This window comes from Prionailurus bengalensis, chromosome E1, assembly GCF_016509475.1.
Source record: "Prionailurus bengalensis isolate Pbe53 chromosome E1, Fcat_Pben_1.1_paternal_pri, whole genome shotgun sequence".
Lineage (NCBI taxonomy): Eukaryota > Metazoa > Chordata > Mammalia > Carnivora > Felidae > Prionailurus > Prionailurus bengalensis.
This window is the reverse complement of record NC_057347.1, coordinates 39,361,754-39,388,242: the sequence shown is the minus strand read 5'-3', so window position 1 is coordinate 39,388,242 and position 26,489 is coordinate 39,361,754. Positions and strand designations below refer to the sequence as shown.

The following is a 26,489-nucleotide window of genomic DNA, read 5'->3' as shown; positions in this document are numbered from 1 at the left end:
TGCAGGATTATTTACAATAGCCAGGATACAGAAGCAATTCAGTGTCCATCAACAGATGAATGCACAAAGATGTGGTGTGTGTGTGTGTGTGTGTGTGTGTGTGTGTGTGTGATGGAATATTAGTCAGCCATAAAAAAGAATCTTGCAATCTGCAACATCCCCTCTAGGATGGACCCAGAGGGTAGAAGGCATAATGCTAAATGAAATAAGTCTGCCAGAGAAAAACAAATACTGTATGATTTCACCCATATTTGGAATTTAAGAAACAAACAAGCAAACAAAGAAAAAAGAAACAAACAAAAAAATAGACTCAAATACAGAGAACAATCTAGTGGTTCCCAGAGGGGAGATGGATAGGATAATGGGTGAAATAGATAAAGAGGATTATCTTGATGAGCACTGAGAAATGTACAGAATTGTTGAATCATTATATTGTATACCTGAAACTAAGAGAACACTGTATATTAATTATACATACATACATACATAATATAGGATGCTTTGAATAGATTTAATTTAAATCTATTCATTTGGTTGCTTTATTTTTTTTTAAATGTGTAAGTCACATGGAAATGAATTTCACTTACTCCTTAAATCTTACTTAAATAATTATGATATCAGGGACTAAAACACCATTAAAATGTTGTTTGCATTTTACTGAGAATTTTGTTGAATTAAATTAATATTTCCAGAGAACCTTTAAGATACTTGACACTTTGTGGAAACGTAACTTTTTTATCTAAAATGCACAAATTCTCACTTGGTAATTTCACAAGGCCTATTTATATCAATCATATTGCTCAACAGACAGTATCTGATGACTCAGTAGAAAGTGATCTTCAGTTTCAATAAAGCAGTCCTTTAATTAATGATGCTTTTTTTTTTTAACGAAATTAACCTGAGGACTTTTTCCCATATATCTAAAGAGTCCCAGGAGTTGTTTTCACAAAATAGAGTACCTCGGTTTCTATGAAGTCTTTATAAGTAGAAACAAAACAAAACAAAACAAAACTGTGTCCATTAAAATTCACTTACAGAAGTAGCCTCAGACTTCTTATTCATCAGTAGAGTGTGCTTTATAAACAGGCAATCAATTCACTACGGATACAAAACTGAGTTAACTTAAAGCAACTAATGGAGGACAGATTAGCTTTCCATGAAAAAACTGAGACTAAAACCTTAATACTCCCGGAAGTCTAGACCAAAATAGAATGTGTTCCTCCTTCATTAATCAAGGTGCTTTATCTAAAGTAGATTTTTTCTCTCAATCAAATATTTACTGGGCATTACAGAAGTAGCTGTGAGCAAACATAGACATATATGCAAATAACATTACCCTGGGGTATAAAGACACCTGCCTAGACCAGAAAGAAGATGCAGATGAGGTGCTACAGAAGTTTGGTGGAGGGAGAGAATACATCGGGCTGGAGCACGAGGACCAGGGCCACTCTTACGGCACAAAAAGCATTTGGGCAGAGACTTGATGGACATATAAAATCTCAATGTATGGTGTTAAATGGAAGTGGGTAGGCAGAACAGAACCAAAGAACATGGAATGCTTTCTTGGAATGCTTTCCCACAAGATTAAGTGACCTTCTTCTGAGAACCCTATATTCTTTGACCGTGGGGGTCTGAGCTTTGTTTATAGAAGATGAGTTTGCGTGTCTGATTCTTCTTCAAAGGGAGGGCCGTGTATTATTGGCCATCCAGAAATACATTCCCAGCACTTAATATAGCATCTCACAGAATGTAGGTATACCAAATACATGTTGGTTGAAGTGATGTTTAGAAACATCGCATTCAGGGGGCGCCTGGGTGGCTCAGTTGGTTAAGTGTCCAACTCTTGGTTTCGGCTCAGGTTATGATCTCATGGTTTGTGAGTTTGAGCTCCACATCAGGCTCTGCACTGACAGCATGGAGCCTGTTTAGGATTCTCTCTCTCTCCCTCTCTCACTGCCCTCCCCCACTCGTGCTCTCTCTCAAAATAAATAAACTTGAAAAAGGAAAATAAAATAAGATAAAATAAAATGAAACATCACATTCAGTTTATACATTATCAAGATGATTGAAAAATTCAGGGGAAAAGACTGGCTGAAATCCAATGAAAACTATTAGTCAAGTCCATCATTTGGCACAGTTTAAAATAAAACATATGTAGGGGCGCCTGGGTGGCTCAGTCGGTTAAGCGTCTGACTTCGGCTCAGGTCACGATCTCGCGGTATGTGAGTTCGAGCCCCACGTCGGGCTCTGTGCTGACTGCTCAGAGCCTGGAGCCTGTTTCAGATTCTGTGTCTCCCTCTCTCTCTGACCCTCCCCCATTCATGCTCTGTCTCTCTCTGTCTCAAAAATAAATAAATGTTAAAAAAAAATTTTTTTAAATAAATAAAATAAAACATATGTTGACTGAATTTTTCATTTTGGCATCAATTATGCCATCACACAAGTATGGCTCTAGTTTATGAGTCACTCAAAATTCTTTAAGCTGGGAATAATAATACAGTGTATTTTAATCACTATATTACAGAAGTGAGGCCATAGGAAAACAAAGTCAACAATACTGCAAAGTGCCCACTGATCAATTTTTGTTAGGAAGAATGTCCCAGTCAGGAGTGCTGTAACAGCAACACCTAACAATTGAACAACCCAGAAGAAAAAATATGAATTATCAGGGAAATTCTGCTTCGAGTGAAATAAAAATCCAATGCGTATTATTGGGTTTTGCAATAGTTCATGTTGTAATACTGAATTGTGATTTTAACTGAAGGAGGAAGATAATTATAGCTTAGGAGCCAACTAGCTAATCAAGACCACAATCAGAAATGTCTAAAGTGACAAACCTTGGCCCCACACCCAAGAGGGTGAACCCAAAATGTAAGTGAAACAAGTTTCCATTACAAATATGTTCAAGATACCTGAGCCATCTTGAAACCCAGGTGGGGGACAGGGGGAGGTGAGGGTGTTATATTACTAATGACTAATTACTAAATTTAAATAATTTCTATATTTAATAGGAAAACAAGAAATTCTGTGCTGGATTCTATCTCTGAAAGCACTATTATGCTGGAGACTGATGCAATGGAATAAAACACAGCATGCATTCCTTAAAAAAATAATCCTTTAACTAACACTAGACACCAAAAAACCAGAAGTTTGATCAGTCCTACAGATTTAGAAGTGATTCAAGTAATGGCAACCTAGATGATAATGGAAATGAAAAGCATGTCCTTCAAGGAGCAATTGAATGAACGGTGACGACTCAGCTTAGAAAATAAAAGATTTAGGAGGGTAGAGTAATACTCTTCAAATATCCAAGAGACTCCAAAGGTAAGCTCTATGTTGGCAGAGGGCAAGCTATATTCTCTGTGGCAGACTTCAGCTCAACAGAATGAGAGAGTTTTTAGTAGTTAGGGCAGCTCAGAAATGGAATGCCCGGTGAGATAATGAGCTACACTTCACTAGAAACATTTGAGTAGAGATGGGAGATCTTTGATTAAGGGAGTTCTGCTTGGTGTTGAGTATCATTAACAAGAGAAGCAAGAAGGAAACTAACATTTTTGAGTACCTACCATTTGCAAGACACTTTGCACATGTCATCTACACTGGCAGTCTCAAACTTGCAAATTGTATGTTATTTCTCAGATGAGGACGCTAAAGCCCAGAGATGTTAAGTAACTTGTCACACACCCAGTAAGAGGCAAAGTGAGGACTTGAACTCTGGGAAAAACATCTAAGGTCCCTCACAAATTCTGTCCTGGTTGACACCTTGATGGTGAATGTGACAGTGGTCTAGATAATTCCATTCTGATAATTCCTGTCCATCTATCTAGTCTGGTATTATTTCCATCAGAGTATCTAGAGACTTCTGGTCAGAGAACATATTAGCTTTCCCCCATGACGTCAAACTCAAAAACTAAGCCACCTCTTAGATCCTTTCCAGGTGAATTCTGTGGAATTTGATGACCAGAATGCTGAAGAGCTCATCTAAACTAGAAAGGGCAGAGAGTTTTAGCTCACATGGATCCAATCTAGGTGACTGATTGTGGCTTCTTGGATTAAGGTCATTAATAAGAGTTCCAAAGCCAGTGCAGGTTCAGCAAGAAGGAGTGTTGTTTTCGATTAGTAATGTCTGCCATGGCTATAGGACAGAAGAGCGGCAGCAAGAATATTTTGTGTCTATCATCTCTAATCTACACATTTCCTAAGCCTTTTTCTATTTTTCATCATAAATTCTTGAGTGGATACAAGCTCCATGTTATTTTACCAACTGTTGGAAGTAATGTTTCCTGCTATTATTCCTAAAACCACTAGTGGAGGGTACAGGAATACATAATGAGGCAGACAGAGGCCACCCGCAAGACTGATTATCAAAGAGCTTCCTTAAAAATATAAATTAGAACTACAGAAAGCTTACCGTCGTCCAGAATCTGTTCCTTTCAGCCTTTCATGTCCAGAAACTGGACATCACCAGTATAGTCAGAGGTAACGTGGAATTTCATGAAGACTTACGACAACTGAATTCGCACAATACTAATGTACAGATTAGAATGCCAGACAATTAGGCAACAATAAGCAACATGTCTTTCCAGGTGTTCAAGGCCTCTTTCAGAACACTCACTTTCCTGCTATAGGTATACTTGACAGGGTGAAACAGGAATTAGGAAATTGCTGCGTAAGCTCAGAACTCAAGAAGTTAATAGAAGACCTGAGGGACATTTCCTCTGGATCTCACTGAGGCCAGGTAAGATATCTCTGCTACTCATTAGGCAACTCCCCTATAGTGGCTGTATTGACTGTGTGCCCAAATTCAGCACTGCTCTCCCTGAGGCCAAAAGAACCTTCTTTGAATCCCCCTTTTATATTTCCTGCTGACCACACTCCTTACCCAGTTGTTGGCCCTGGGAAATATATATTTTGGTTTTAATAGTTGAGTTAGGAAGGCAACTATATTTCCTTTTCTCCCAAGTTCATGGGGATACTTCGCTGTCACATCCATATTTACAGCTGTGACTACCTCTTTCAAGTATCAAAGGGCAACCCCTTGGTTCACTGTACATAAGAATGAAGCCTTATCATTTTAAAAGTACAAAGGAGAATGATACCTTCCAGGCTCCGTGCACATTTGCCACAGTGACTCTTCTAAAACATAGAATTTTTTCAGTCATGTTTTTAATGATACCACAGATCTGTTCTTTAAAAGTTCTCGGTGATGAGGTTTAAATTAATCATCCAACAGGTCATTTCCTATACCAATGAGGCTGCCCTGTGTCTTGGATCACTATTTCTTTTTTTAATTTTTTTAATGTTTATTTTTGAGAGAGAGAGAGACAGAGTGTGAGCAGGGAAAGGGGAAAGGACAGAGAGACAGGGAGACACAGAATCCGAAGCAGGCTCCAGGCTCTGACCTGTCAGCACAGAGCCCAACATGGGGCTCGAACTCACAAACCGTGAGATCATGACCTGAGCTGAAGTTGGACACAGCCGACTGAGCCACCCAGGCACCCCCTTCTTGGATCACTACTCTTTCTTTCTTTCATTAAGTGTTTTATTTTAATTCGAGTAGAGTTAACATACAATGTTCTATGAGTTTCAGGTGTATAATACAGTGATTCAACAGGATCGCTATTATTTCCTTTTTTAAAAAAGTTTATTTATTTTGAGAGAGAGAGAGAGAGAGAGAGAGCACGTGAGAGAGCGCACACAGGGAGGGGCAGAGAGAGAGAGGGACAGAGAGAGGATCCCAAGCAGGCTCTGCACTGACGTCAAAGAGCCTGACACGAGGCTTGACCTCATGAACCATGAGATCATGACCTGAACTGAAATCAAAAGTCAAATCAGCCGCTTAACCAACTGAGCCACCCAGGTGCCCTCGATCACTATTATTTCTAACTACTCGTTCCTTCCAGATACCTAAGTGCTACTTCACTCCTTGGTTCCCTGAGCGTTCTCCTTTTCTTGCTTTCCAAGAAGCCCTAAAGAGTTACAAAATTCTACTTGCTCCTGTTTTCAAGTGCATTCCACACCCAATAATCTTCAGTCCACCCTCGCTTCCTCCCTCACCATTCTTTTGTCTTCTATGCCCACTCGGGATGCTGCAGCAATACAAGACACAGATGGCTTTGTTCCATCTCTACCTTTTCTTCCCTAATGACGGGCAGTCTAGCTCTGGGCCTTGAATTGTCCAGGAAATCCTTGCTTTCAGATCTCTAAGGATCTTGCAGCAATATCATGGACATTGTTCTAGCCCTCATTTTCCCTGGAGATTTTCAAACTCAAGACATGGAAAAACCTTTGGGAGGTTCTAGAAACTCCACCAGGTGAATCATTTGTGCTTCAATCCATGCTGTGATTTCCTGGGGTTTCCTCACCATTCAGCCTTAACCTTCTGCTCTTCTCTCCCTTAAAAAACTCAGTTGTTCTCATGGCTTCAACTATCACCCCAATATGGATGCTACCTGGCTTTGTGCACTCTCCTCAATTCTTCTCTTAATTTCTGTTTTAAAGGAAATTAACATTTTCCTTTAATTTGAGCACACGGTCATGTTATATAATCAACAAACTATAGGGGCGCCTGGGTGGCTCAGTCGGTTAAGCGGCCGACTTCGGCTCAGGTCATGATCTCGCGGTCGGTGAGTTTGAGCCCCGTGTCGAGCTCTGTGCTGACAGCTCAGAGCCTGGAGCCTGTTTCAGAATCTGTGTCTCCCTCTCTCTGACCCTCCCTATTCATGCTCTGTCTCTCTCTGTCTCAAAAATAAACAAACTATAAAGACTGAGAATATGTATGTATTTTAGTTAGGAACTTTGAGAGAACTCACTTCCCAGTACTTATATGGTCTTTTCAGAATCCCAAACAGCCAAATTGAAAAGTGACTTTGCAGTCCTAATCCTACTTGACATCTCTGAACTACTGAAATCCTCCATGTTGTTGACCACTCCACCTTCTTGAAATTCTCCTCTCCCTTGGCTTTCTTGAAACCTCTGTGTTCTAGTTCTCTCCTTTTTGAGTGTTACCTTTCAACCTCTTCTGTTTCTCCTTAAATATTACAGTTTCTCAAGGCTTTATCCTTGGTCCTCATCTCTATGGATTCTATGAAATCTCATCCAGTCTCATGACTGCTCTTTTGCCAATAACTTCCAAACCTAGCCACAGTTTCTGAATCCCAGACCCACACTGAAACTGCCCTTGAAGTATCTGTACCTGGATGTTGACAGGCGCTTCACCCCTAATCCTCCCTATCCTGAGCTCATTATCTTTCCCACAAGACCTGCTCCTCCTTTGCATTCCCACATCAGCTAATGGCACGTCTCAAAGTCCAAAACTGGAAACCTTCTGCCATTTGACACTCCCTCCTTCTCCTTCCTCACCCCAAAACTAAGCAATAATCAAATGCAACCATTTCTATCTTCTATCTTCCCATTCTTTCCACCCCACTGCTACTTTCTTGAAGCTCTCATCGTCTCTTCCCCTTCCCCCAGACTCTTGCAAATCCTCCTATCTCCTCTCCCTGCCTCCGGTTTCCCTGTGATCCATCTAGTACACGGGCAACAATGTTATCGTTCTTAAAATTAGGATCATGTTCGTCCCCTGCTCAGCAACCTTTGTTGGTCCACCCCCTGACTATGGGACCAAGTCCAAATTCCTTAGCATGGTATTAAAGGCCCTTCCCCAACTGATTTCCAATCTTATCTCTTGGAAATCACTCATACAAACTTTATGCCCCAGCCAAACCAAACGTTTCAGTTCTTCAAACAGGTCATGCATATTTACACCTCCTGTATACCCACTCGTCCCTCCACCTTGAAATTCTCCCCCCACTCATTTTTTTATAAGTGGCATCTCCCTCTATCCTCAGGGGACTGGCTTCTCTTCCTTGGTGCTTCATATGCTGTACATAAATCTGTATTATTAAAATCATCCTATTTTGTAATTATTTGTGTCTTATCCCCTGCCCTCTGGTTTCTTTGAGAGCAAGGACCACATCTTACTTACCTTTGCATTTCAGAACCCCATACTTCTGGTATATAGTATATATTCAGTGAATAACTTGCACAAAAATGGGGAAATCAGAGCCAAAGTGCCTGACCCTTCCCCACAGAAGGTGAAGGAAAAGGCCTAGAGACAAAAAACAAAACAAAACAAAACAAAACAAAACAACACCTCTTTACCTTCTTTTCTGCTTCAGCTGATCTAACGGTCAGTTGTACTAACTGAAAGAATACAAAAAAGTCCTTTCTGCAGAATTTTTATCACTACAAAGCCTGAAATTCCACTTAGGTAAAAGGTACATTTTTTTAATGTAAATAGTTTTGGTGAACGCCTCTCCACTCCTACCCACCTTTGTCAGTAAGTCACACCTTAGATGAATGAGACTAACCAGATGGTTATCCGACTGGTACCTATTCCCACAGCAGGGTTGAAAGTCTCGAAGCAAAGGAGGCCAAAACAGGGGAATGGGGCACGTCAAGGGAGGGCGAAGGAAGCTGGGGTGTGGCTCTACCATGCTAGGGAGCTCGGACACACAGCAGCTGGAGGGGGACGGCTGCCGGGAGGAAGTGGGCAGCAAAACTGAGATCCAAATTCAGTGATGGGAACTTTGGTAGGGACTTGTTCTTCCGGTCCTCCCCAGAGATGGGGGAAACACCCTCTCTCACACTCAGCAAAAGCAGCCCCACCTCTGAGGCAGGCTTGGCTTTTCAGGAGAAGAACTCACCTTCCATTGTTACTTCACTCCTGCTAACCCTTGTAACTCAACAGAAGTATTGTTCCCACCTACTGCCCCCATTATCCTGCCTTTCATCTAGTGAGGAGGCGAGGAAGACAGGGGTGAGCCGGTTTCTGCAGTCCCAAAACATCTTCTATTATCTGAGAACTTCTCTTTCTTCCTACCTTGCTTGGGGCATCAAGCAGGGTTTCTAAGAGGAAGACTGGAAGAAAGAAGCCAGAGCGCTTCCACAGAACAAACATAATGTGTATCCAGGAATGTTTTCAGTCCTGTGAAACCTGGATCAACAGACCTTAAAGAAACTAAAAGCCAAGAGCTGTCTGTGAGGATGCCCCACTCATACTGAATGTGACTTTTGTGGGGGCCTCTGTAAACTAGCCCTCCAAAGCACCCCGGTTCCTATCTTCCAAGCTCTGTTCCCTGTTTTCCTTTGATTCTACAGTAATTTTTTTTTATTTATCTTGTGAGAGAAAGAGAGAAAGAGAGAGAGAGAGAGAGAAACAGTGAGCAGGGGAGGGGCAGAGAGAGAATCCCAAGCAGGCTCTGCTCCACGTCAGCAGAGAGCCTAATGCGGGGCTTGAACTCACAAACTGTGAGATTAGAACCTGAGCTGAAATCAAGAGTCAGAGGCTTAACGGACTGAGCCACCCAGGCACCCCGGTTTACTTTGATTCTAGAAGCCCTTGACACTCCTGCATTGAATTCCCCCGCTTAATGTGACCAGTCTGTTTCTGATGGCCATGCCTGCCTACACTGTGAACCCCACCTGGATCCTCCTACACAGATGCTAACTCCATCCCCCACTCCCCACACTGTGTGCATACATCTCCCACTCCATACCAGTAAGCTCTGCTCTCCACCTAGCATTATGCTAAGTGTCAAGAAAGAAACATGAATAATGTATGGTCTCTACCTTCAAAGAGCCTATACTTTGATAAGCATGTATTTCATGGTATTGCAATTGTTCACTTTCCCATTAATCTCCTGGAGGGTAAGGACTTTATATAAGCCTTATCAATCAGTAGAATCTGAGCAGGAAAGAGCTGGAACACGCAAATTGGGAAAAACTGAGGAGAAGCTAATACAAGGACTATTTGCAGAAGTGTAGACACAGCGTACAGAAACCAGTAGCTATGGTTACTCCCATACCCAAAGAGACAAAGGAAAGTGACTCAGAAAGAGAAAGTCCTATAAAGAGGGTCCCCTTGAAAGGAGTTGTAGCTTTTTATGAAAGGCCACACCCAACCAGTAGAGGCCAGGGGAATAAATACCTCAAACTCATTCTCCTCCCTCTCTTCCCCCCATTTACTGATTGGGTCCCCACTACGCCAACTAATGAAAGCCAGGGGGCAGCAATCCTTCTGGAGCAGGAGAGCAGGAGGAGAAAGATGGCAAGCGGATCTGGAGGGGCAAATGGCTTTGTAGGGTCGGCACTCGGTACACGTTTGCTAAATTCGATTATCACTACCACATATACACAGACAATTTCTAGGTTCACTTTTCCCATTTTATTAGTTCTCAAGTAGCTACAGTAGTGTTTCAGTTGACAGTTTTCCTGATATGTATAAGTGTTAACTCTCCCTCTCCGCTACAGAAATATATACACTAACATTAAAGAGACAATTGTCCTAAAAAAAAAAAAAAAAAAGGCAATTGTCTTCAATCTAACTTCCCAATAATCAGTTCCACTCTGGACACCCTGATGAAGGCTGAGATTCTTCTGTCTTTCTGTGCATTTCCACCCCCTCCATTCTGTGCACTGGTAAGTGTAACAAAATCATGGGCCCTCGGGGTCTGAGACGCTGACGCGGAGAAGGCCGAACAATCCCCATGCACTCTGGGGATGGGGTGCGATGAGGTGGAGATCGTGGCACAAGGGAGTGGGGTGGCACAGAGCTGCCACGTGCAGACATTTGGGATGCTGAGGACGGACAAGGAGATACGAAAAGAAGTGCCAGCAAGAAAGTCTGAAGGAGAGGTGACTTCCAGAAATTCAGAGCAGACTATGGGAGCAGAACTCTGAGAAATGGGCATGGAAGCAGGGAGAGCTCTGTGCATAGAGTAAGAACTAAGAAAGTTTGTGCCTTCTCTTTAGGCTACCCCCCCCCCACACTCCACACACACACATTCTGACAGATTAAATCACGTTTGCTTCAAGGCTGCCCTTTTAAGTGTGAAACTGCTTTCAACAGATTTCTGCCCAAAATAACCTCTCTTCTCCTTACCAAGAACTGCAATTCCTATCACGGGAAACAATCTCTCACTTCACAATTGAAGAACAAGTTCAGAATGCATATGCTAGAGCACCTGGAACAGCACGGTAAATAGGGTGCTCTATTTCTCTTTTTGTAAATGAACACTATCGTATCTCTTCCTTGGAAAAGGGAGTTAAAACACGAGAAAGCCCATGGCTTCCAATGAAGGGCAGAGAGATTTCAACCCAGAGAAGGGTGAAGAAGGAAGAGAGTAAAGATGCCAATGATGAACACCAACAACTCCACAGTTGGGTGCAAAGGCACCCATAAGCAGTCTGAGATGTGTGTGGGTATCCAAAATCAATGCATGCTCAGAAGCTGGACTTAGGAGGAACTCAGATCCAGAGGCATGCACGATATCTGTCAAAAACCTAAGGCCCATAACTGTCCCATGAGCATCCCTGGCACATACTTGAGCATTCAGTCAGTATGCCTTAAGTGAATGTGTGACAGAAGTATGGTTATGAGTTTTAAAGACCACTCTGGACTAAAGTGAGGGAGCAGGGGGAAGAAGAGGGTAAGGGAGAGAATGAGCATTTATTGAGTAACTACTGTGTACCAGGCACTAATACTTGTTTCTCATTTGCTTTCCCAACATCTTCTGGAAGGTGTACAGATGAGGAAACTGAGACTCAAAGAAGATAAGTAACTTTTATCCAGGCTGGAAAACAGTGAACCAGGACTCAAACACCCATCTGTCTGACTCCAAAGCATATACACTACTCCACACAGACACCCTGGAAAGAGACTGGTAGTTGGCTTGCAAAGCTACACCAAAAAGAGAGAAACCTGAGCTAGGCTCAAGAGCATGGGAATGATAGAAAATATAGGGTCAGAGGGAAACAAAGATTTTTCTGCGAGATGCATACCTGCAGAGTTTCAATAAAAAATGACCATTCATCACGGTTCAAAACGCAGGGTCATGAAATGATCTGTTTTTCCCACCCTCACACAGTTTCCTGTCATATGTAGCCAATTCCCTGGGAGGCACCACTTGCACCTATATGGCCCATCAATCTCTAGATTAAGGAGTAGAGGGGCGCCTGGGTGGCCATTGGTTAGTAAGCGTCCAACTTCGGCTCAGGTCATGATCTCACGGTTCAGGAGTTCGAGCCCTGTGTCGGGCTCTGTGCTGACAGCTCAGAGCCTGGAGCCTGCTTCAGATTCTGCGTCTCCCTCTCTCTCTGCCCCTCCCCCACTCACACTCTGTCTCTGTCTCTCAAAAATAAGTAAATAAACATTAAAAAAACTTTTAACTAAGGGGTAGAGAGATTAAGCTGACCGCCCAAAAAACTATATATTTTTTAAAAACTGCTCATAAAAGATGATGTAATGTGATAGTGTTACATAACATAAAGCTCTACGATGGTCTCCACAGTGCACTGACTGAGGCTATACTTTGACCTCAGACTTCTGTTACATTTGCACACAATGGCTTATTCCTCTGGGCTCTGACAGCATAGCCACACTGGCTATGGGTCTGTTAAGGCCTCAGGGGAAGCTATGGCATTGTAGGGGGCTCAGAGAGTTAGGGGGCCTTCTGGTGTACTTTCTGGTGTTGGGGTTGGGAGGCTGGGTGCTGGAACAGGGTAGAGTAGCATGAGTGCCGGACCCAATGGGAGCCATGTAAAATGCTGGTAGCTCTGATGATGATGATGGCCTTCTTTCAAGTAACACAAGGGAAAACGTGTGGAATTTAAACCACGGGCATGGTCTCCTACCTTGACAAGGTGTATCACCCGGAAAACACCAATGCTGACCTTCCTTGAATTAAAAATAAAAACATGGTATGAGAATTTTGGAAAAAAGAACATTAATGCTCAACCTCAAGACTATAGCAAATACTACACCACCATTGAGGACCTTAAAACTCAGATAAGTTGTCTTACGTATAAATAACTTTTCTTTCCTGGATAACATACATTATATCACATAAATTAATGCATTTAATTTAAACATTAAAATATCTGGGGGCACCTGGGTGGCTCAGTCAGTTAAGCGTCAGCCGTCACCTCAGGTCACGATCCCACGGTTCACCAGTTCGAGCCCAACATCAGGCTCTGTATTGACAGCTCAGATTCAGTCTCCCTCTCTATCTGCCCCTCCCCTACTTGTACTCTGTCTATCTCTGTCTCAAAAATAAACATTTAAAAAATTAAATAAATAAACATAAAAATATCTAATGTGCATAAAAATTAATATAAAATTTCCTGATGACACTCATTTGAAAGAGCATTTGACTTATTTTTCTGTATTTCAGAAGTTGTAAAAGAAAATATATTTAGCTGAAAAATTCTATAACAATTCTAGAAAGGTTTGAACTTACTGTTTATATACTTTAGACAAATATAGTTATGATGGCATACACTTATAATTATTGAAACCTATGATGCATATAATCTTGACCTAACACTCAATATATTTTGTTGAATGATATGGTTCCTTTTCCTCTCTCAAAGGTCAACCCAATATTACTTTGGAAAAAGTCAACACTCTGCTTCAGATCAACAGTTCCAGGCTTACCGTGGATGACATCAAGCTCAAGTTAAGCCAAAAAACATATAAAGGACTGATTGTTAAGAAAATATTTTTGCCCATTCACATTAATTACATTTAACAAGCAATTACCACAAAATTTACAATATAATTCTTTCATATTATTACATAGCCCAATATAATGACCTCTTTTAAAACACTTAAATTACAATAAATAACAGTAATAGGCTACCTATCTGAAAACTCCCAGCTCTTGGAAATCTAACAGATGGCATAGGACTCTCAAATCATGGGTCAGAGACTCATTTTTACAAAAGTGCAGAAGGTCCCCAGTACTGCATTTGAAAGTGAGAATTTGGTTCCCTTCTTGGCCAAAGAGCAGAAGGTAGATTTTCAATCTTTTAAGACTTCAGGAACACCGGACCTACCATTTCCTGAACACCGAGGATGCGCTAGGCCCTGTGCTAAGCACTTTTGCACACATCAGTTCACTTAATCCTCACACTATTCCTATTTTAACAATGAGGAAACTAAGGTGTAGAGCAAATATTTGCCCCAAGGTGATAGCTAAAAGTGGTGGACGTGCAATGGGAACCCTGGTCTTTACTCCAGAGTTGTGCTCTTTACCCTCCACTATGTGGAATGTTCTAGTACCACTAGATGAGGAGAATTCCATTACTATCTAAGTTGTATTTGTTCTTCTAATTGTGCTTCTAATTGTGTCCACATACCACAATGGAGTTTCCCATTACCAGAGCGTTGAGGTGGACAGCATCAGCCTGAGAAGTTTTGGATGGGTTGTCCCCAAACAAGACTGATCTAGCGTTGAAAATGGAAACCTGATGGAGGAGCTGACTCACCTCCAAAAGAATCATGGAGGAGACAAGGGTGGGGGGTCAGAGAGAGACTCATGAAGAATTAGGAATTGCATGAAATGTTAATCAAAAGCTTCAATATGTCAGCACTTGAAGATATGGTAGTGGTGGGTGTCATATAAGATTCCATTTAATAAAACACAGGTAAAATAACACAGACTGTAAAGTCAAGGTGCCTATAAGATTCTTCACACCTTGTTCCTTCTGCCTAGCCCTCTGATTTCAGGAAGGCCAACAGGGGCCTGGGTCATGAGAGGGGTCCTCACTAAATATGATGCTTTCTAAGATCAGCATCACAAAGCATTGTGCTAGAAAGCACACTCAACTGGAAGCAAATAAGAAAAATAAGGGTCAGCAATGCTAGGTGGTGGGACTATGGAATTTCTTACATTATTATTTGTAACTTTCTGATCTTAATTCTCAGTGTTTTTTCAATATTCTGTAAATGTCTCAAAATTTTAAGGAAGACCACTGGCCTAAGAGTTAAAAGTCTTGGATTCAGGTTTGTGCTTTGTTCATCATGACTTCGATGAGTTGTTACTCTCTGAGTCTCAATTTTTTGCTAGTTAAAAAATAACAACAGGGGCGCCTGGGTGGCTCAGTTGGTTAAGCATCATGATCTCGGCTCAGGTCATGATCTCACGGTTTGCGAGTTTGAGCCCTGCATCGGGCTCTGTGCAAACAGCTCAGAGTCTGGAGCCTGCTTCGGATTCTGTGTCTTCTCCTCTCTCTGCCCCTCCCATGCTCATGCTCTGTCTCTCTCTGTCTCTCAATAATAAATAAACATTAAAAAAAATGTTTTTTAATAAAATAACAACGCCCCTCTCTCCACCTCCCAGCAAAACTTTCCTCTCAGGGTGACAGTAAAGATCAAATGAATCACTTATATTAAGATACTTTGTAAAATATAAAAATATTATTATCTTAGAAAAATATTATTATCTTACATTGGTCCTGAATATTTGTGTAATCGGGTTGCCAAACAAAATAAATGGACACTCCATTAAATGAATTAAATCTCCATCAAATAAACAGTGAATAATATTTTATTATAAATATATCCCAAATACTGCAATGGGACATACTTACTCTAAAAAAGTATTCATTGTTTATCTGAAATTTACATTTATTGGGCATTCTGTATTTTTATTTACTAAAGCTGGTAACACTGGTAATTTTGTAATCTCATGGAAATTTTTTTAAACCTTAACAATGATTTCTAAAATCTACATTTCCAGTTTTATCTTTTTAATCTATTTGCATGATCATATCCCAGATGCAAAAACCCAGTAACCTGTGACATTTCAAATTATTTGATTTTGGATCAGTAAATGAAGGGAGACATGTTAAGGTACCTCGTGTTGAAGTGTATGTCCCAGGAGTGGACCTGACTGCCATACAGAGCCAGGTGAGGAGGCAGTAAAAGGTGTTCACAGAACAAAGCCAAGAAAGGCTGAGGCCTGGTTTATGAAAAGGTAAGCCTATCGCCACCAAAAAAATCATGGAATACCTAGCTGGTACAAAGTATTTGTACTTTTATTACACTCTAAGGCTTCAGAGCAAAGAACTGAATGGGCAGGCATTGGCTTCTGCTGACAAGTACCAACAGGAATAAGCCGGCTGAGCCACATCAAACTCTCCACACGCTGGAATTAAAGCTTCAGGCCCAACCAGCTCTATGAAGAATGTTGCAACGTGTTGTTCTGAGAGTCCAAATTGTTATCCACATATGACAGTTACAAGACTGGTCACAGATTTCTCAAACTATTTTATGTCTGTAAGGAATCATCTCTTCATTGTAAAAACTAAAAGCGACTCTGTTTAAGATTAAACAATAAAGGAACAGGAAGAGAGAGGAAGACACATTGCCAAGAACGGTTTCTTTAAAATTACAAACTATGTTCTGTTTTTCTCCACTGCAATTTTTAATAAATCATCTTTCACTTTTATTTTCTATCCCTTCAGGAACAATCCTTTGTATTCAGTTTGACAGAAACTGAAAGTAACCAACTACTACAGTCAACTTTCACAAATGCAAGAAATGATGAGCAATCTGGAATTTCAAGTTCAACAAATCAGGACTCAAGTGGAGAGCCAGGATGTTGACTAGGAACAACTCCTGGGCTGAGATTCAACCAGTGAATGAAACTGAAAAGTACCATAAACTAATGAATGGCAAGTCTGGGTAAGTGATTAATTAATCCACTAAAACCCTAGCCCTCTATTAAACACTCAGTTCTTTTTTATATGTATATTAAATATAATTTATTGTCAAATTGGTTTCCATACAACACCCAGTGCTCATCCCAACAGGTGCCCTCTTCAATGCCCATCAACCATTTCCCCCTCTCTCCCACCCCCCATCAACCTTCAGTTTGTTCTCAGTATTTAAGAGTCTTTATGGATTAAACACTCAGTTCTTAAACTGACAGTGTGTATGGGGTGGCCTGGGTGGTTCAGTCTGTTGGGCATCTGACTCTTGATTTCGGCTCAGGTCATGATCTCATGGTTTGTGGGTTCAATCCCCTCATTAGGCTCCGCACTGACAGCATGGAGCCTGCTTGGAATTCTCTCTCTTCCTCTCTCTCTGTCCCTCCCCTGTTTTCTTTCTTTCTCTCTCTCTCTCTCTCTCTCTCTCTCTCTGTCTCTCAAAACAAATAAACATTTTTAAGTTTTAAGTAAGATAGCATGTATGTACTCAAGCCTAAAATATCAGGCCAAATAGCACTTGTCATAAAGTAATTTACCATTGTGACTGACCCACTCCTACCCACTCAAATCCATTACCCTCAAAACATATCCATATTGCAAAGTGTTTGCAGAACATCTGTGAAAAGAACATTTTGAATCATCTAAACAAAAAGGAATATTCTTCAAATCTGCTTCCTTTTAAAATTCCATTTAGCTCATTTGTTAGTAGGAAATGTAAGCCTATCCTAAAACAGACTAGCTATAATAAAATGGTTCCCTACTCACCACTGTAATCTACATTTCTGGGACAGTCTTTGAAACCACAAAGCAGCATTTAATTAAACATCTGACAGTGAAAGGTGGTGGTTAAGAGTGTCAAAGGTGGTGGAGCTAGAGAAGACAGAGCTGGTTTCAATTCTGGCTCAGACACCAGTGTATTAGCTGTACCACCCTATGCCCGACACACAAGCATTGTAAGCTTCAGTTTCCTCCTCCATTTCTTTAAAAAGGGTTTGGGGCGCCTGGGTGGCGCAGTCGGTTAAGCATCCGACTTCAGCCAGGTCACGATCTTGCGGTCCGTGAGTTCGAGCCCCGCGTCGGGCTCTGGGCTGATGGCTCAGAGCCTGGAGCCTGCTTCCAATTCTGTGTCTCCCTCTCTCTCTGCCCCTCCCCCGTTCATGCTCTGTCTCTCTCTGTCCCCAAAATAAATAAACGTTAAAAAAAAAAATTTTTTTTAAAAAGGGTTTAAGAATAGTATCTGCCATACAGGGTTGTTCCATGAGAAAACGTGCATAAAGCCCTTAACAGTGTCTGGCACAGAGTAAATGTTAAATAAATGTTAATGATGAAAGTTCTTGCTATTCATAATATTCTTGTGCTTAGAGCAACTTGATGGCTATCAGTGTGACTGTTACAACAGTTATCCCATTGTACTAGATCGTATTTATTTATTTATTTGGGTGAGAGTGCATACCTGCAAGTGGGGGGAGGGACAAAGAGAGAGGGACAGAATCCCAAGCAGACTCTGTGCTCTCAGCAGGGGGCCCAAGGCAGGGCTCGATCTCACAACCCATGAGAAATCAAGAGTCAGTTCCCTAACCCACTGAGCCACCCAGGAGCCCCAGATCACTTTTAGATTGCAGCATTTATATTCCAAATGTCAAAAAAAAAAAAAAAAAGTAAAGAAAACATAACATCTTAAGTTGTATCTTTTTTATATCTAAGTTTTAGGACTAGAGAACTCATTTATATCTAAGCTTAAGGACTAGACAAGTCTAACCTTCACTCCACATTTTAACCAAAATGATCAACACAGGAAATATTAGTGAGACACCAAAAATTCTGGTAGCTTTTGGGTTATGAAAGTTGGAAAATCCCAAAGCAACAGAACCCTTCCAAGTCACAGTTTACTATCAAATTAATTCAGATAATACACCATTTGTTCAAGATTTAGAGTAAAAACCTTACAAAAAGCAGTTAATCTCCATAAAGGGTTTAGCTCTGTCTAGAAAAGCCAGCATAATAAAAGGATTAGTGTGGCAATTATGCATGGTGGCTAATTGCTCCGATTTGTTATTTTAATGACTGGTCTGGAGCTGAGGACCAACACGCCCAAGGCTTAGGGACCTCCAGAAACCCAAGCAGGAAGGACCCTCAAAAAGTCAGGACACAGTCTAGCCTGGGTACAGATAAAACCTACAAGTCTGACCCCTCCAGGAGCAGAATTCATGTCCCAGTCTGTTTTTCATCACAAATGAAATGATTTTTAAAAAGGCTTACCTGATCTGAGAAAGAAAACAGAACCCCTCCTGTTCTTGTTCATTTTCTAAGTCACATGACTGCAAAATACAATTCTGGATCACTTCCAGAGACTTTTAGCTCACTCACCATGTTAAAAGTTCTCAAGCTAGATCTGTACTCAAATCCCAGCTGAGTCCTTCTATTGAACAATTTTGAGCAAGCTACTTAATTTTTCAGTTAAAATAAAAGCTACCTCGTACAATTGCTGTCAGGATTTGATGAGACAAAAATTCAGGTCAAGTGTTTGGCATGGGCCCTGGAACACAGAATAAGTCTCAATAAGCTCTAATTATCTGAGGACTGACTTTGCAAAGGTTACTTTCATATTTATTTAATAAATTTAATCCAAGAAATTAGTGTTCTTTGGGCATTATCTCTCATCAACCTTGTAGAGGGAGGCCACAGAATGGTTACAGTAAATTTTCTCCATTGCAATTATGTGTTTCATTTTAATAATTGTTTCAATCTATTCCTTACCATTCCCACCACACACACACACACACACACACACACACACAGGTGATCTGGACACCGAGCTATTGTCAACTTGTTATAAAACTGACAAGCTGATTCTTTAAAGTATTTTAAAAATCTCTAGGCAATAAAATTAAGAGATTAACTCGTAAGATTTTTTCTTAATTTAAGCACATTATATATATTCATTTAAAATTACTAGAGTGGGGGATTGCCGCTTTTATTATATTCTTTAACCTCTATATGTACCATGTGGAAATCAAAATTTTGTCTACTCTTTTTAGATCTGCCCAGATTCCCTAAGTAAAAATTAACAAGATTTCATAAATTACTTTCTCCCATTACCACACATCTTTGAGAGGATCGATTTTGATTAACAACCACAATTGGACCTAAAGGAATTTTCTTGGATTTAGGAATGAGGGCAAAAAACAGCCACTATTTTTGACAATGTTGTTTTAATATCTTAAGAGTGTAGTTTGTAGAGCTTGGCTGGTTGGCTGGTACTTTCACTTTTGCTACTTTTTATGAAAACTCAAAGGGATATTATCGTTCTGTTTTCTGCTCTACATCAGTAAATTCTCCTCCTAATGCAGGTGATTCATAGTTTCACACCTCCTAATGCAGGTAATTGTTTTCATAGAATGAAGTCAACTCAATCGAAAGGAAGAAACCTATGACATGCTAACGAAACATAAAGGCCAAGTCACATAACATTTAATCCTTAAGTTACACCAAACTCATGTGCTTTCTAACTAGAAAACCAACTAAAATAGCCAACTATCCTAATAAACAGATTGAAGTGTTAGAAGTACAGATATATTTTAGGAGTTTGCCAGTATCAAGATCATCACAACAGATCCAAGACCAAAAAGGGGACCTTTAATGAAGCGGAAAAAGTGAGGGCCAAAATGTTTTTTTTTTAATATATAAAGCATATATATAAAGTCCAAGGTATATATCTTTATATATTTTAAGATACCTTAAAACTCCTATGCAGAATATTAGATTTCTTATCGTTCTTATGCAACATTCTCACATCTAAAAGTATCATAAGTTACTTTAAAGTGAAATTAGTTGTCTTCAACTGGCCTTTATTTAAATTTTGAACTTGCACCACTGCCAAAAAAGAGTTTAGAGAACAAAATAAAGGCAAGAAAAGAAAGTAGGAAAAGGCACTGAGGTGATACGAAAACATTCAGAGAACAGTAAGTATCTGTCAGGTACAGACTGGGTATACAGCACCCTCCCTTCTCTAAAGGGACTTAAAGGCCTCATCTCACTGGGAACAATGATAGTACAGCATATTATAAAACACTAGATTACACACACAGGAACTGAAAGAGACAGACAGACGTGACTTACATTAATGGTGAGAAACCTCATGAAGGAGAGGACATTTAAGCCAGAGCTTTGAGTTGAGGTAGCATGATTTGAGTAACTAGCAAAGTGAAAGAAGGACATTTCAAAACAAGAGCAACAAACAAAGGCCTTAAATTCAGGGATAAAGCATAATGTCTTGGCCAGGATTAAAAAAAAAAAAAAAAAGGCTTGCTGATCATTAAAGAATTTTTCACGGAAATGCTAATACATTTTTTCATTGGATCGTGATTATACATATTGTAATATTTACGAGTACATGCATCCCCCGCTTTTTGGAAGTTCACCTTGATGCCATTTTGCTTTTACAAAAGACTTACATTAGTACCTGCTCTCATTAACTGGAAAAAATCCAAAGAGATTTTCACTTTTGTGAAAAATAGGCAAAAAGTGAAAATAGCACCAAGCGTTTCCTGCAGTGAGCCATTATAGAGGTAGCAAGAATGGCCCCACCAAGCTCCTCCCCTGAGAACTACATTCAGCATCTCAGCGTCTCTCAGCCATAGTTTTCAACTGTGTCTGTGAGCGTGTGGGCTTTATCTCCATGTATTCTGTGCATCAGTTAGCAAGATGTGTCCCAGGGTATCAGAAAACCCTAAAAGAAGTTATTTTGAGGACTTGGGGATGCTCAAAATTTTTCATATAAATTAATGATAACTGCTTCTTTGCTTTACAGGAACACTCTACTTTCAAACAGCAGGGGACACCTACAGTATTACCCATATTTTATAGGGTAGTAAAATGAGACACAGAGAGGCTGAGTGTCTTGCCCAAGGCCACATAATTACTTCATGAGGAGAATGCAGCTCTCCTTCCACTCCACCACCCTTACGCACCGCAGGGAGCATGAAGATGAACAGACAGAGTCAGGCAAAGCTGTTGAGAAGACTTAATCCATCCACAAGAGAAATCCATAATAGGTGCTTGAGTACACTGATGAAGTCATGACAATACTGTGTCAAGAACATTAATCCTGCAGCAGTGAACAGGAAAGATCTTAAGTGACATAGCACTGAGCCAAGAAAATGTCTTCAGAAGCTGGTGACAGAAGTGCTGAAAGCCTGGATTAGGGCAGTTGCAGTGGGACCAGACAGAAAGAAAGAAAAACATCAGCTAAGATTTAAAAAAAAAAAAAAAAAAAGTGACAAAATTGGGGATTTGGTGGATATAGGAGATAAAGAAAAGAATGAAGTTAAAAATGAAAGCACAGGGGCACCCGGGTGGCTTAGTCAGTGAAGCACCCAGGTTGGTGAGTTTGGGCCCCTCATCGGGCTCCCCGCTGACAGTGCAGAGCCTGCTTGGGATCCTCTCTACCTCTTTCCCTGCCCCTCCACCACATGCACACACACACTCTCTCTCTCTCTCTCAAAATAAATAAACTTCAAAAAAAAAATCACACATCATTTAGAGAAAAACAGATGGCAAACTTTATCACAAAGTTATCAGTAAAGCACATCTTTCCTTTGCCTACCCTCCTCCCCTGCCATTTTCTCCTCCTCACCAGCCATTTTCCATCCTCTAACCTTATCCTTTCACTCATATTTTTCCAGCCTACTGTGGGTTAGACAGTGGCTTAGGCTCGAAGATACTGATCACAGTAATAGTAACACCAATAAACATGTCTTAAGCACTTGTTCTATGTATGTCAGGCACTGTTCTAAATGCTTAATATTTAACGAACTCATTCAACTACCACTGCAACACTGCAGAGTAAGCAAAATTATCAGTCCTTTTTGAGAAATGAGGAAACCGTGGGGCATCTTGGTGGCTCAGTCAGTTAAGCGTCCGACTTCGGCTCGGGGCATGATCTCACAGTTTGTGAGTTGGAGCCCTGTGTTGGCTCTGTGCTGACAGCCCAGAGCCTGGAGACTGCTTCTGACACCTGCTTCCAATTCTGTGTCTCCCTCTCTCTCTGCCCCACCCCCGCTGACACTCCGTCTCTCCTTCAAAAATAAATAAACATTTTTTTTCAATTAAGAAATGAGGAAACCAAGACAACACACAGTGAGTGGTGGGGTGTGGGCTGTAACCCTGGCAGTCTGGCTCCAGAGCCCACTCACTTAACCATCTGCTATATTAACTGAAAAGCCTTCATGTAATTTCCACATTTTTGTGGCTTCTATCACAGTGCAATCCCAGAAGTTTCAGAAAAATTGCATGATATGGGAGTGTCTGCAGATTTTAAAGCACTGAATTTTAGATGTTTTGCAATGAGAAGTCATGGGCCTTATGAATATCTTCGCTAATTACTAATTATTGCCTAAATACTCAGTCGTCTGGGAGGAGGGTACCAAATCCACTACACAGTTGTACAATTTTCCATTTGGCTTTGACTCTGTGGGTGGTAATCATATAGGCACATTCAGCAGTTTGCACACAGTCACAGACCAGTCAAGCAAAATATGTCTAACTTTCAAACTTTCTGTGATAAACAATGGAAAACTCTAAACATTTAGCTCATCAATCCTGCCATCTTGAGACATAATCTGCACTACCAGAGTCCTCTTTCTGTAACTACTTAAATTACTCATTGTATCTCAATTAATCAGAGAAAGAAACTTGCAAATAGAATTTTCAAATAGAAACTTCAAAAGAGAATTTTACTTGAAGAAAAACAAGGAATAGGAAAGGTCCAAAAATCCCAACAGTGCGACAAGTCAAGTTGATAACAAAGCTGAATCAACATGTTTCAAGAGCCCCAGCCAAACTAAACTCATGAGAATAGTGTATACCCGCCTTAACCATGACTGCAAATCCAGAAGCAATTAAAGAGGAAATTAATACACTGGACTACATGAAAACAAAATACAGTAAGCAAAGTGGCCAAATCTAATATTGGGTATATATTGTAGATTACCCTACTGCAATTCCACTAAACCTCCCCTGTGGAAGGACGCCAGTGGTTCCTAACTGCCAAATCAAGTTTCTCTTCAATCTCCTTTCTCCTTGATCTCTCTTTCTGGTGACCAGCCTACTTATCTGGGTTCCCTCCTCCCTTGGCTTCCAAGTTCCTTCTTCCTCTTTCCCAAATCATAAGTGCCCTCCTTCTCAGTATTATTCTCTAGTCTCTAGCTCTTCTTCCCAGCCCCTAAAGTGGCCATCCGTCAAAGTTCAGGCTTAGACCTTCACTCATTTCTTTCTCAATTCCTTCCCTTAGGGATCTTACCTATCTTGAATGTATCTGCTGCTCTAATCTCCCTCCTGAACTGTATTCCCAGAAAGGTCCTCTCTCTGCTGCTGCATGCATGGAAGAATCCTACCCATCCTTTGCAAGACTCAGCTTAAATTCCACCGGCACATGAAACTTTGTCAGATGACCCTATTCCAACAAGACTCCTTGCTCATCAGTCTTACAGCGACAGTCTTTCACGACAGACCCTGTCATGAAAACAGGATCATCTTTGAAACTGATTCAAAACCAGGCTCTAGCATAAACTACCTATGCTACTCTGGGCAATTCCTAAAGCTTTCTAAAGCTTCACTTTTTTTTTTTCCAGCTATAAAATGAGGTATGTAATACCAATCAGAGAGAAATTGGGGAGGATTACAGGAGACTAAACCATCTAGAACATAGTAGATGTTTAGAAATGTTAACTCCTTTTCCCCACCCCACCTCCTTTTCACTTCATTTACCATTCATATGGTGCTTAGGTTGATAATGTTTGTCTCCTCAATTAGATTGTAAGGATTAGTAAAATCGTTAAGGGCAAGAGCTGAATCTCACTCATCTATCTTCTAAATACCTATCAATGCCCCACAGAGACACAATAAAAATAGAAAACAACGAAATTACAGTTACAGTGGATTATGACAATCAAGTATATACGGTGCCAAGATTAGAAATGACAGTCTGTAAATTTTCATCCCACTTAGCTATAGAATTGTTACATGGCACCTCTGTAACGTCACTCATGCTAAAGGCGGATTTCAACAAATGACAGTGCAAATAAAAACAAATCAATTTCTACAATATACAGGTTAATAAGCAGCCTTCGATAATAGATTTAGTTAAAGGTGGTTTAAATATTATAGTTGGTATTAGAAGAGTCTCTATACATGTATTTGTCCCCATGTACTTGTACGCACAGGTTTCCTTTCACATATTCTTTAATATGATTGTAACAGATTTCTTCATACCATTTGCACTGGTTAAATAACTGAAAATAGATTTAAATTTTATATTTCTCCACCAGGGTGAAAAAAAAAAGTAAAAGCTAATACTGAAGCAAAATTGGTAAGATCAAGATCCAAAATTTGTAATAATGGCAGGTAAAATCTACCAGAATCTCTCTTTAATTAAAATGGTTTCTTTCCAAATCGCTTTCATTAATATCAAGGCTTCAACATCCGCTCTGAACTTACTGGAATGGTTTTTTGTTTTCTCTATCCTGATTTTTACAGCCTTCCTCTACCGCCTGCTATCTTCCTCAAGGATCAATTCCCATGGTTGGGTTTCATTATTTCTTTTAGCTACTGCCCCACTTACATGTGCTAACAAGTTGGCGGAACCACAACGTGCTGGGTAATAACCGTAACCCCTGACAATCAGCTCTACACTAACACTCCCAGCCACATTCCCCTTCCCTGAAGAAACTATTTCTACAGTTTTCATAGGCTGTGCAGCTGTACATCTAATAGGAAAAAGCAATTCGTAAAAGAAGAGCATGTGCCAAATGCCCTCTCATCTCAACATTTTCATGCTTCCAAGGACTTTTTGTTTTGTTTTGTTTTTTCCCAAGCGGAGAAGTTTATGGTGAGAAAGAGAGGCATTCGATCCTATCAGACCAACCACAGTAGAGAGTACACAGACACAATGGTAGCGTAGGAAAGAGCGAAAAGTCAGGCATCAAAACACTCAGTTTCTAATCTCAGTTCAACCACCTATTTCATTTCGTTAGGTGAAATCATAACCTCTCTCAGCTTCAACTTCCTCTTTCATACACTAGAGATAACCACCATCCCTATTTCAGCAGCTTGTTTCACAGATTATAAAATCACAGGATCACAAATGGCACTGTTTAATTATAAAATATGTGTGTGTGTAATACACATGAATATATTTTTGAACAACAGCATTGTCATAGCCTATGGGTAGATGAAAAATAATTTTATACCATGTATTAAAGTCCCAATTAAATACTCCACTAGACAAACTGTTACACCAAATTCTATACACAGTGTATCCAAGGAAAAAAAAAATTTTTTTTGAGAAACAGAATCTAGCTTGGAAACATATGTTCACAGTCCAGATCGTAATTTTTGGAGCAAGTAACATTCTCTAATCTGGATTTATATTCCTGTAAGCAAATTTTTAATCACAATTACAACATAACTAAGCTCTCCCTTTGGGGATCAATCAAATTTAGAGTAAAGAAAGTAATGGAGGTTAGTTTTTCATATATTGTGCTAAGAATTTCTGCATTATGGTCTTCAAATCAGCCTTCACTATGATGAATTTAAAAATCAATAAAATCCAGAATCACTTCAGGATTTTTTTTTTTTAGGTTAAAAAGAAAGGGTGCCTGGGTGGCTCAGTTAAGCATCCGGCTCATGGTTTCAGCTCAGGTCGTGATCTTGCGGTTTGTGGTATTGAGCCCTGTGTTGGGCTCCGTGCTGACAGCATGAAGCCTGCTTGGGATTCTCTCTCTCTCTCTCTCTCTCTCTCTCTCTCTCTCAGCCCCTCCCCTGCTCACACATTCATATGAGCTTTCTCGCTCTCAAAATAAACTTAAAAATATATATAAGGTTAAAAAGAATAGCACCATTAAATTAGCAGATTCCTAAGTCATTACTCACTT

At 40.3% G+C, this 26,489-nt stretch overlaps 1 long non-coding RNA gene across 2 annotated transcripts in view; it reads right to left on the bottom strand.

The window, feature by feature from the left end:
* Window positions 1-26,489, bottom strand: part of LOC122485537 — a 149,750-nt gene that overhangs the window by 118,545 nt on the left and 4,716 nt on the right. Inside the window, exons 2-3 of one of the 2 annotated variants that reach the window (XR_006297887.1) lie at window positions 19,031-19,093; window positions 12,697-12,735 (exon numbers count right to left, since the gene is read on the bottom strand). This is a non-coding gene — a long non-coding RNA (uncharacterized LOC122485537). The remainder of the gene's footprint in view (window positions 1-12,696; window positions 12,736-19,030; window positions 19,094-26,489) is intronic. The other variant, XR_006297886.1, reaches the window with a different exon arrangement.